The sequence below is a fragment of the Morone saxatilis genome, unplaced genomic scaffold (assembly GCF_004916995.1).
Source record: "Morone saxatilis isolate NCDOM2014 unplaced genomic scaffold, NCSU_SB_2.0 Contig8, whole genome shotgun sequence".
Taxonomy (NCBI): Eukaryota; Metazoa; Chordata; class Actinopteri; family Moronidae; genus Morone; species Morone saxatilis.
In genome coordinates this window covers 3,640,596-3,652,809 of record NW_023340257.1, presented here as the reverse complement: position 1 = coordinate 3,652,809, position 12,214 = coordinate 3,640,596, and the positions used below count along the sequence as shown (strand labels likewise).

Here is a 12,214-nt window from a genome sequence, read left to right as displayed (position 1 = left end):
TCCTGGTTGAATAAAGGTTAAAAATAAACTATATTTTTAATAAAAACGCTCCGAAAATGTGGTTATATTTTCCTTTTTCTGAACCTTAGTTAAATTATAGCTCAACGTAGATTAAAATGTTAAAGCTTAATAAGAAAATACAGTTTATTTAAATAATAGGTATTTGCCTGCTTATTTTATTTTGAGCCTGTTTTAGTAAAGTCAAATCTACCTTAGAGTAGGAAACTTTCAGCCATATTCTTGAGGAGCTGTCATATGCAAACTGTTCAGAAAACTGGAGTCAGGAGTCATGAAGTCATGACTGTGTGTGTTTGTGTTTGCAGAGGGGGTGTCATATGGTTCACCCTGTGTCCTCTGCTGTTACTGAATGGAAGGACTGTCTTTGACTTGGCCAGATCAGTGAGTTCACATCTGTCCTGTCGGCTACAGGCTCACTGTAAACACAACACTACTGTATACTGTACATCACCAGCCAGGAGCGCAGCGGTTTACACACAGTTACCGATGAATACTGCAATGCAACGGGTAGCACCAATGGACCAGAGGTCTACGGTGGCCTACCTGTCCGTAGTGATTACACAGTGAAGAGATGGAGTCCTGGCTCTGATTATAGGTTACACAGAGTCGGTGGACTGGGACATGACTCTGGGCCAGCACATAATTATAATAATGTAACAGCTGCAATACTGGATAGTTTGTTACAAACATACAGTGTGTGTCTGTCATTTTGTGTTTAAAAGATAAGCTCCCAGCTAACATGCAAACGCTGCCATTTTATCATCTCATAAAGTTGATACACTTCAATCAAAGCTTTATTTCAACAGCAACATATTGCATCATTCTCTGTCAGCATGGTACAGCCTATCAAACATGTAAAGACACAAAGGTATTGACATATTAAACACATATAACTGAATATCAGATTACATGCAGAGCCCGCTCATATAAATAATATCCTAACATATGGTCTTATAAGAAAGACGCTCAAAAACAAGAGACTACATGTTATATGTTCATATTTCAGATCGTTATTTGATAGTAGATCGATTCAATTTCACATCTTCCATCACATTCTTTTGTTTTTCAATTGTTTCAATTGTTGATGTCCGTAGTGGCAGTATAAACGGATTAGCAAACAGCAGACACTGAGCAACAATAACATTTGTTCAGAGTTGTTTTTGGTCTCCACTAACACACCTAACTGTCTCTTTCTCTGTTAAACGCTCCACTGTAGCTAGGTGCTGGGCAGGTAGTGTACAGTGGGTTCATCAAAGGACTCATCCCTTACTTTTCATTGTTAGAAATGTGATCAAAATATCTACTGGGCCGGGACATCTTACAATTTAAGAATGAAGTTGTAAGTGCTCTCTGACAGACAGACAGACAGACTGTGTAATGGTGAGAGCGTTTCTCAGTTGTTACAAACATATCTTTGGCATTTCTTTCATTCCATGTATGATGGCTGTCATTGACTAACAGAACCTCTGCTTCTCATTCTAAAGTACGCTTAAACATGAAAAATGGGGATGCATCAGGATCAGCCTATTCGATAACCGATAATGACCTGATTCTCATGGACAATAATAAGATACTTGTGTATTTTAAAACAAAGTTAACTTGTAGCTTATGTACACCTGAGGTTAACAAAAGCTAAGATGTAGTTAATAATGTGTGTATATATAATATAATGTATGTATCTTTAATTAAACTATTGTAATAACACGTGTCCATTATCGGCTGATAATGTATTGGGCCCGATGAACGTGCATCCCTTGTAAAAAAAAACATCACTTCCTGTGTACCAGAGGATTTTCCAAGGAATGGCCTCTCTGACACCAGCCAGTCAGAACAGCAGATGGAAAAGCTTTCCTAAAGCGTCTATGCTAGAATCAGTATTGTGTCATATTAATTCGTCAAAGTAGCTAAACCTATTTTTGTCCGTATTATTTGTAGTCTGGGGGAAATCTCCCAGCACTTCTCTTTTTTCAGTTCATACACTTAACCTTGGGGAGTCTTCCCACCCCTTTCACCCAGACAGATGTCACACATCAAAAGTGTTTGTGTGTAAGTGTGTAAGTGTTTTTGCCAGTGTGTATGTCAGAGGAAGTGTGCTGTGGTTTGCTGAATGGACGCAGCAGATGATGATAGGCCCCCAGGCAGGCCAACATTGGCCTAGAACACACTCCCTCAGGGAAGCCACAACCTCTTTTATATCGGCCCATGACTGCTTGGCTTTGACACGGCCACTTATTAACTCCCTTTCTCTGTCTGTCTGTCTCTCTCCCTCTTCCTGAGAGGAGTCTAAAGAGGTTGACCCACTAAATTTCCTGACCAACTTCAGGTGTCCTGGTTCTGCTGTAAAAGGATTATTTCTGTGTGGAAAGATTACATTTATCTTCTCTTCTAGTCACGCCATTGTTTTGGTCCAGGGGCATCCCCGCATTGCTACCAGTGTTCACGCAAGTGAGTAGACATGCCTTCTGGCTTTATATAAAGAGAGTTTAGTCATATGAGTACAGGAGGATGTGATTAATGAAACAGCTGTGGAAATGTGAAATAGAGGTTTTAGTTACAAATGTAAGCTTGGGGTGTTGGAAAAATATCGAATCAACTAGGGCTGGGTATTTAAAGATCCAGTGTGTAATGTTTAGAAGGATCTATTGGCAGAAATGGACTATCCATAGGTAAGCTTCCAATAGTGTATAACCACCTGCATATAGGAACCAATGTGGGGTCTTTTAGAATGAGCCGTTTCTTTTCTGTAGACGCTGAAGGTCACCGTAGTTTCTCTTACACCGCTAGTTCTCATTCCCAGGTCTTCAAATACATATGCAACTGTGTAAAGTTAGTTACTGTGTAAAACTTCACCACTAGATGTCACTATGTTCTACATACTGGTTCTTTAAGGTGAATACGTTTTGAATATTGTGTGTAGCATTGAGAATTCATGGATGTCTATTCGTGGTTCCTCCTCTGCTACACTGCTGATGTTATTGTGAGGCAGCTGCATTTTACAAAGTTGGCAAACATTAATACATGGTTTCTTCTCAGAGGGCTCAGTGTCATTATCTGTTCACCATGGGTTGCTAGTTTCCGACAGTTCAGAAACGTCCCTCACTGAAGTACACGGCACAACAAAACATTGAAGATACAGCACCATAAATGGAATTCATGATGAATCTCAAGAGAAGCATTTAAACATGTTTATACAAGTAGGAATTCAAAAAGAGTTTTGTTTTGTACAGGAACCAAAACTTGGTCCCAATGTGAGTGCCAGTATCAGTATGATACCTATTTGCACAAATATCAAATGACATCAACCCCTAGATTGGACCAACATATCGCACTAATATTGGTCAGGTATTTGGGAAGTTCTAAACTTTAAATTGTAACATTGAGCTTAGGTCAAGGCTGGGAACATTTTTACATCTTCCTCTTCATTTCCTGTTGTCTCTCTATTTAACGTGTGATATATATGTATATATATGAAATTGGATTCTTGGTTACAGTGTGCGATTTAAGAAGCTTTTCTCTCTAATCAAGCATAAAAGCATTTCAGATGTGTATCTATCTTAGATGACAAGTTTTATATTTAATTTCGGTTGAAATGTGTCCTAATTAAAAGTCAGATGTAAAATTTACAAAAACCTTATCAAATCCACAGTCTTAAGGAATCAAAGGAACACAGTCTCCAGTGTGCTACTCCACATAGTACTGATAATTAGAAAAATTGCTGTTATTAACGACTGACATTTCCATCATCTAGCAACCAGGAAATGGCTGTAGGTCTGCCATCTATTGACAGGTTAAATCACTCTGAAAAGGAAATGAATTGTGCACATTATTCTTCTTCCCGGGAAGAAAATACTTCCAGCAAGTCCCAAGGTGCATCTCCCCGACTTTGTGAATGACAGTCTTGTGTATGTCAGCTAACCCTTAATGTAGTGATCAATTGGACAGGAAACAAGCAGAGTCATGCTTGTTTTTACAAGAATAGCCTGACATCTCTCTGCATGTGGGCTCAGAGAATTGAGAGAGCTAAAGACTGAAAGGTCAATTATTATCGGATCCCAGGGTTTTTTCTCAGGAGTAGATATGTCATCATGAGACATCAGAACTTGTTCAGACATATTCTCAGTTCACACAGAGAAAAACCCTGGCTGAAGGAGGCCAACATCTCTCTCTCTCTGTGTATGCATAAACCCTTGTGTGTTTTGTTGAAGTTCTCCCTCTGAAAGGCTCTGATAACATAATTTCTCAGTTACCTTCTTATAATGAGTGATGGGATCCAATATGAGCACATTATATTCTACCAAAGTAATTGCAGTCCCTGACGAAGACAAGAGACATCTACTTGTAGATGAGGATAATGTGATGGAGATAGGATGGTGTAACTTTGTTAGCGTTAGTTTTGTTACAGTTAGCAGTATGGAGTATAGCGAAAACTAACATTACCTGCACTGGGGACATTTATCATGAATGCTGTGTAGCTGAAAAGGAGTACCATGGCATTGTTTCGACGGCCCATTATTCCGAAACCCTCAATAGTCCAAAAACGGTTCCCACTGGCTTCAAATTCGTCCATTCCAAGAATCAAATGCCCTTGGCTCCAAAGATCAACTTACGTACATAACTAAACTGATGTAACTAACATACTTATTTGAACCCAAACATGATCTTTTCCTAAACCTAACCACGTACTTTTGGTACCTAAAGCTAACCAAACTGGGGCCAACATTAACCATGGGTTTATTATTGTTACCACGACGAAGAAAGTCACCTGACTTTGACTGTCCAAAACTACAGGACCAATGGGCTTTCGGCTGGTGCTCCATGTCTTAAGCTATCAGCCACATAGCTGTCCCAATTGCAGACTTTGTGGAGGAAAAAAGGGAATAGAAAAATGGTTAAATATTTGTGAATCCTGAAAAAAACAAAGGAGCTGGAGAATGAACTAATGAACGCTGGTTTCCATTTAAATTATTTAAAGGCTCAGCATGCAACATTTAGGAGGATCTATTGGCAGAAATGGGTTATAATAGTCATAGGTATAGAGCCAGACCGATATGGGATCTTTGAGACTGATACCTACTAGACGGGGAAAATTCAATGATTACTGATATAGTTTGCCAATAGAGTGAATCTTTCAGTTGGATTGAAAATAGATCTTTTAGATGTGGATAGTGCCCCGATTTTGCACCAATTTTAATATGAAAAATTCAAAGTTACTTAGAAGGCGGCTTTCCTAAACAAATAACTTGATTGTCAGGCTTTACATAGGTATGTTTTCATCAGTGTATAATCAGCTAAAAATTAGAATCATTGTTTTTCTACATCTTAGAATGAGCCATAATATCTACAACCATGTTGAACCACCATATCTCTAAAGTAGCTCAGAACAGACAAACCAAACACAGCTCTAGATAGGGGGTTTCACATTTTTCATGAGTTTCTCAGCCACCGTAGTTCCTTCTACACGCTCAGTACAGGAGGGTGAAGCAAGGGCATTGTAATCTCCAACTTCACCCCTAGATACCACTAATTCCTACACACTGGTCTTCTAACTAATGATTAGAAGTCACAAGTATTGTGGTTGATTAGCATTGCTTTCAAGTGGAAAAAATGAATCAATATGAAGAGATAAATGCGTCACGTTTTTATACTTATCACAAATATTCAATGTATAGCTGTTCTAATTTGACATATTATATGCTTCGCTGATCAGATCAGTCTAGTCAATATTTATGCATTCCAGTGGCAGTAATCATAGAAAGCGAAAGCTTTTCTTTGGCTCAGTATCCCCAGTCTGCTTTCATGGTACCCACAGCTGTCCTATTAGTTAGACAGGATCAGTATCTTGAGTTCTAAAGTTTAAGCTTAATAATTAAAGTTAGCTCTCTGCATTTGAAACTCTGTCATCTTTTCTTTTAACCCCACTAGAGTAGAATATGTTTCATAACAGTTAACAAAGAGTGCCTGTTAGCACTTTTAAAGCAGCTAAAATTGGACTGAATGGCATTGCAGTGTTTTGCATTGATGTACTGATGCAGTATTTTCTCATTTAATGAAGTCTTAAGAGATCTAGAGGCAAACACGCACCCTGTGCTGTACTGCATGTGGCCGTATTTTAGGTTGACATACAGCTGTTGTCAGTTTATGAAGTAAGATTTGAGTTCTTCTTTCAAATGGACGCCCACTCACTTCCTGTGTCGATAATGTGTTGTGTTTTTTTTACAATCGCTACACTGGTCATAAAATTGTATACTGTCACACTGAGAACTATAATGCACAGCTTATGTATCTTCTGGGCCCCAGATGTACAGTCAGAAATAATGTGACAGATCAACACCCAACGTGTTTGCATTCACAGCGCCATATTTGCACTTTCTCAATGCTGATTTAGTGTTTTCTTTACCATTTCTCAACAGCTGTCTACATAGGAAATGTATTTTCTGTACAGCTCAGCTCAAGGGTTGCATATTTGCTGATCTGAAGGAAGAAAGAAAAATGTCTACATACACTATGTGGGTTCAAGTGTGCTACATCTGTGAGCGCTGCATAGGGTATATCCCAGCAATGGGAGCTCTAAAGTGCTGTGGAGTTAGTAACTCTCATGAATTATTGAGTCATTCCCTTGTTTTTTAGCCCAGTATCTTTGAAATGCAGATGAATATGAGCTTATTCTTCTTTCTTTCATTCTTCCTTCACAAATAGGTCCCAGCTCTTTGGGAGTATTTGAGGATGATTGTAAGATCAAAACCATATACCTGTTATTACATTTTATGTGTCATCATTATATGTCTTCCTCAATAGGAAGCCTCTAACAAGGTCATATAAATGTCATTAGTCTCCTTCCTGAAATAGGAGAGGTGCATCACTGTCTGGATATAGCTGCCGTCATTCACTGGTGCACTTCCACTGCAGCTCGGTGATCATATCGTGGTTCATTTGAAGCTCTGTCCGGAAGCAGGCAAACAGACAGCACTATCAGATTATGGGGCCATTGTCTCCACTCAGATATCTCACCGTGGCTGTATGAAATTCAGGGTAGTGCAACTGGCCGGGTGCAGCCAGGTTTGCATTACAAATTACCCACAAACAAATGTTGATTTCTGTCATGACAGCCTTAGATTGTTTATAGTGACCCACAGTATTCATCTTGCTCTCATTCCTAGATGATTTCACAGTCGGTCATTATTCGACCCCTGCAACCAGAGGCCCTGTGTCAATATCAGCTTGTGGCCTCAGGCACAGATGGAGAGATGCTACATGAGCTGCACAAAAAGGACCAATGGTGGACTCATTTAGCATCAGTTAGTATCTTGAAATCGTAGCATTTTAATGCCTTTAAGTAAAGTATTCAGTCATTTTTATATTGCCCAAATATTTATAATGAATTGTTTATATAAAGCTTTTTCTAATCTTATTCATGTATGATAGAAATTCAGTGAGAAAACAGTGAGACCATATTGGGAACTCTTTAAGATGATGGGTTTTTTGATTGTGAAGGAAATCAACTACGAACAATGACTGCTGCTAAAATCGAAACTGTGTCTCTTATTTAATCAGTGTAGTGGTTTTAGAGTTACGAGTCGCAAAACATTTTTTTTAATACAAAAAGGAAAAAGTGGTTCACAAGATGATGCAATTAAAAAGTGCCAGTCAAAATACAAATGGAAACCCAGTGGAAATGTGATGGAAACATGGCATTAATGTGTATTTCATGTACTAATTTGAAGAAGGTCCCCTCCTTGCTCCACACAGATTGGATGTTCTCATCCGCTGCTGTTTCATCTCTTTAAGCTTCAGAGGACATTTAGGTTAACTGATTCATGTACGTCAGGATTTACATCTGTTTCCATTGCACTTTGTCACTTTTTGTTTTTATCAATACATCAGCACAGGTGTAAAAAGAGTGTGCAATAGTTTGACAAATTTGTTTTGACTTTTTATGTGCAAAATGAAAATGTTGATGGAAGCACCCTCATAAAAGAGATATGACACACACTGTTACCGAGTGTTTTTCTGTAACACTTATTATATCTGTCCCTGTTCTGAAATCTTAAAGGTTATCAATGCAGGGTTGAGTTCTTGGCCATAACACATTACTCACTCCACTCACTAGCTATTGCTATGCTAGTAAAGTTAGCATATGCTCTCTGGCAGCTGTCAGATTTGAATAAAAAGCCAATATCAGCCGCGTGTATCTGTCTACCCTCAGTAGGCAGCTTCCAGGACAGCTGTGTGCCTGCAGTTGCTGAGCCAGCAGCAGGTTTCCTGTAGGCCTGGAGGCTGCTGGGATTGACAGCTGTCCCCTGCCTCCGTCTGCACACCTCCCCCCAACCACAACACTCCTCCATCAGACAGTCTCACAGTGTTTCTTTCTCTTTAGCTCAGTACTTTGATGACCTAATGACACAAGTCATTGCGCTATGTTACGGGCAGGCTGTGTAGCGTGCAGTGGGAGGGGAGCCCTATTAATTGAGTACCCTTTTTACTAACTTTATAACACAACAGTTGATAATCCACAGCTAAGTTTCATTCAATGGCACACAGCAGTTTGTGATAAAAAACCCAAACAAACCAAAACCGCCACAATCTTAAAACTAGTGTGATATAGACACAACCATATATATGTTAAGGTTTCTGCTAATATATCCTAATAAATGTCACACACTGGACCAAAAAGTTACCAGGGCACACAGTGACCTTACAGTCACTTACCTCTCACAGGCAGCTGATAGTTTTAATGACATATATGAAGAAAAGTAAGAGAATGTTTGCAATTAAACAAGCTTATCATTTACTGTATGAAGCTTTTAACTTTGACTTGACTAAAATAAGTTATTTATTGACAGTCTGTCTTTTGAAGTTCAGTACTTATTACTGTCAACATAATAATAATAATAATGTGAAACAGTTTGCAAAGACAGGTGTTACTCAAAAGCGGGTCAGACATTGTGTGTATCTACTCACAAACACCCCAAGTGAGTGGATGATCTTGTTGTACAGATGGATTCCTCTGAGTCTGGGAGTCTTTGGAACATAATATTTGTATCTGTAGCACAGCTGTATCAGGACTTGGCTGATGTTGACGTCAACATGGAATGACAGCAAAACATTTAAAAAGGGAGTGAGGGGTGCACGGTGTAGATTTTCCACTGCACCACCACTGCAAAGACTTTATTCTCGATAGATACACATGGACTTGATGGTGGGTGGGAAGCCAGTGAGGGTTCTCTACCCTATTACTGCTGGTACTTCTATTGGTTGGTTGTGTTAAACGTGTCAATGGCAGATAACAAGAAGGTCAGACCAATACTAAGATTAGTGTGTCAAAGAGTGCAGTACAGAGGAGAATGGGGGTTTGTAATTGTGTAGATAAATCTTTTTCTTTTCTTTAAAGGGGAGTGTGCACATGGCACTAAATAGTGATAGAAATGTAAAGGAAGAATTGCTGGAGCTGGCCAAAAATAACTAATCTTCTATTAAGCTAGTAGTTGTACCACAGTCAGCTGCTAGTGAGTGAGTACTCCATTATCTGTATTTGTTCAACCAACCACATTATCTTTATTTGTAATGGGCAGGGCTTAAATCAGATGTGGTGGGGGGACTGGCTGGTGGGTGGTGGGGTTAACCGGAAATTGTTCATTTCAGCCTGAAATTGATATAGATTGATATAAGTATATTGAAGTATATTTGTTAGACAATTGTTTACAGAACAGCCTCAGAACAATGTTTTTGATCATAATAGTAAGAGAACTATTAACAGAACAACCTTTTTTAATAAAAGTTGCTATATTTACGAGTGCAGATACTGGCACATTTTACTCTGATGATATTCAGACTCATTAAAAGTACATGATCTTTACAGGATATTGTTGTACCCTATTCTAAATCTAAGATACTATAGTAAAAACCAATATTCAGGGAAATAATGGGTATTTGTTACATAGAGTTATAGGTTCTAACAAAATCACTGAAAAAACGGTAGAATTCTAAATTCATTTTCATCAGTAATCAGCCAACAGCACTACCTCATCTTCAATCTAACAGTCTCAGGAGCTAAATAATGTTAGGCAAGTGCAGCTGCCACTGTGAGCAAGAAAATCTACCCAGTTTCTTGTATCTGTGAGAAACAGCATTCTCTCTAACTGTGCAGACAAACTGCAGCATGCTGACGTCTTTCTCACACAGCGATCTGCATATCTTGTTCTTACTTAATAGTGCGTCACAAGTTATCTGGTCAGATGTGGCTACAGGACCTAGCTTGTCTCCATTAGGGGAGACAAAAGCACATTGCATAAACACAGCCCCAGTTGTCCATAACTTTATCTCATCTAAGATGATACTTTCATGATATGACATTTTGTTATCATCACGACCAACCAAGTTCTTTGGTTTTTATAGCGAGAGAAGATTCAGTTTTAATTAACACTACTGAGGCTATTGAATATGCCAGTGTTGGCATGACCTTAAATTATATCATATATAGTAATGAAACATGTCTTCTATCAATTGTGGCAAACTTACTGGGATTTCCCCGAATGGCAGAATACACTCTGACTAAGGTGTTGTATTCACACAGCCTTTGGTTTCCCTCCAGCTGATTAATGACAAATATCACAACCCCGAAGGCTCTTTCTTATGTGCAGCACCTTACAATTCAAAGCTGTTGAGAAAATACCGTCTACTGTGCCCAGTAATAACAGAATCTCACCATGCCTCACACAAAGCATGAAATATAACCTCATTTGTGTAAATGACTCATTGACAAATTTTCTGATATAAGCCACAGTGCCTTCTCTTTAGGCATTCAGTGTCTCATTTAAACACACTTAACAAAGCTTTCAGTAAATAATTAACTTTTTGTAGCTGCTCCCTAATGTGGTTAAGCTGTTCTTTTAGCCCTTTTCAGGTCACTGGTCACAACAGTAAGAAGGGTAACCATCTCATCATCGGAGAATGGGGACATTTGGAGAACTTTCAGCCAACTATATCAAACAAATGTTCATAAAGAATCAGAATCAATAGGTCCTGTTAGGCTTAATATCACAGTATCTGTGCTCGGCCTTTACCCAGAATAAAGATGCAAAAAATAAAACTAATATGAGCGAGAGGGACAGCAGGGAGGAGTTTCATTGTGTCTATGGGTCGTGCCTGGGTAGAAGGTCATTTGGTCTTCAAATGTAGTCATTTAAAAGCAGTTTATTGCTTGTTTCATTTACATTAGCTTGTCACATTTCACCCAAAAAGAGTTCGAAAAGCCTCCCAGGAATTTCTTTCCACCAAGGATTCCTTTGTGCTTTGCCGAATGTGAACTTCACTGCCTCGTCTAGAGTCCTGAGTAGGATTACAGTAACTTCTAATCATCAAACACTGCAGCCTGGTCAGTGGCCCAATGCTTTAAAATATGAAGCTGTATGTATCCCTCTAGTGTCAGTTTTTAGACCTGCGAAGTCAGATGACGCAGTATAAAGACAGAGAAAGTCTGCATATGGAGGTGGTGGGATGAAGGATGGATGGCCCAAACACACACAGGACTTGGAGACGTGTCCTGTTTGAAACCGTCCGGAACTTCAGTTACATTTTATTCATGTATTTAAGTTACGTCAGGTAACATACGTCCTTTTCCTAATCCTTACCGAGTAGTTGTTCTTTTTTGGGGGGCTATTTATGCCTTTATTTTTTAGGATGATAGGACGATATGCAGCAAAGGACCACATGTTGGAATCAAACCCGGACCACTGCAGTAGGGAGCTACATGAGGCACGCGCTCTACCATGTGAACTACCCTGCGCCCCATAAACTAAAGTATGTTTCGTGCCAAAATATAAGGAAGTAGTTTCTAGTAGTCTAACCAGACTGCAACCGTTTAACATTACTTTACCTTGCTTTATTTTGAAAGTGTAACTGGACATTGCATTATTATTATTGCTAACTTGACCCAGAAATGACACAAGAGGGATACCTACAGCGTTGTACTAGCAGAGGGCCACTGACCAAGCTGCCATTTTTGTCAAGTTGAGAGTGAGACTAAAGACTTGAAATAGTCAGATCCAGGTGTCGAGTTGGACATGATGCAGTTTATTCAATATTTTCTCCACCCTGAGCCTCGTACATTTTTAGCTTAAAAACATCGGCATAGAGCCACAGCTCTCTGCAGCCGCAGTCCAGCTCCATCCACAAACATCAATATCCGCCTTCAAACCAT

At 39.1% G+C, this 12,214-nt stretch overlaps 1 protein-coding gene across 2 annotated transcripts in view; it reads left to right on the top strand.

The window, feature by feature from the left end:
- The window catches only part of ubash3bb (ubiquitin associated and SH3 domain containing Bb), a 46,456-nt gene that overhangs the window by 1,033 nt on the left and 33,209 nt on the right, over positions 1-12,214 (top strand). The gene's annotated exons all lie outside the window — the stretch shown is intronic.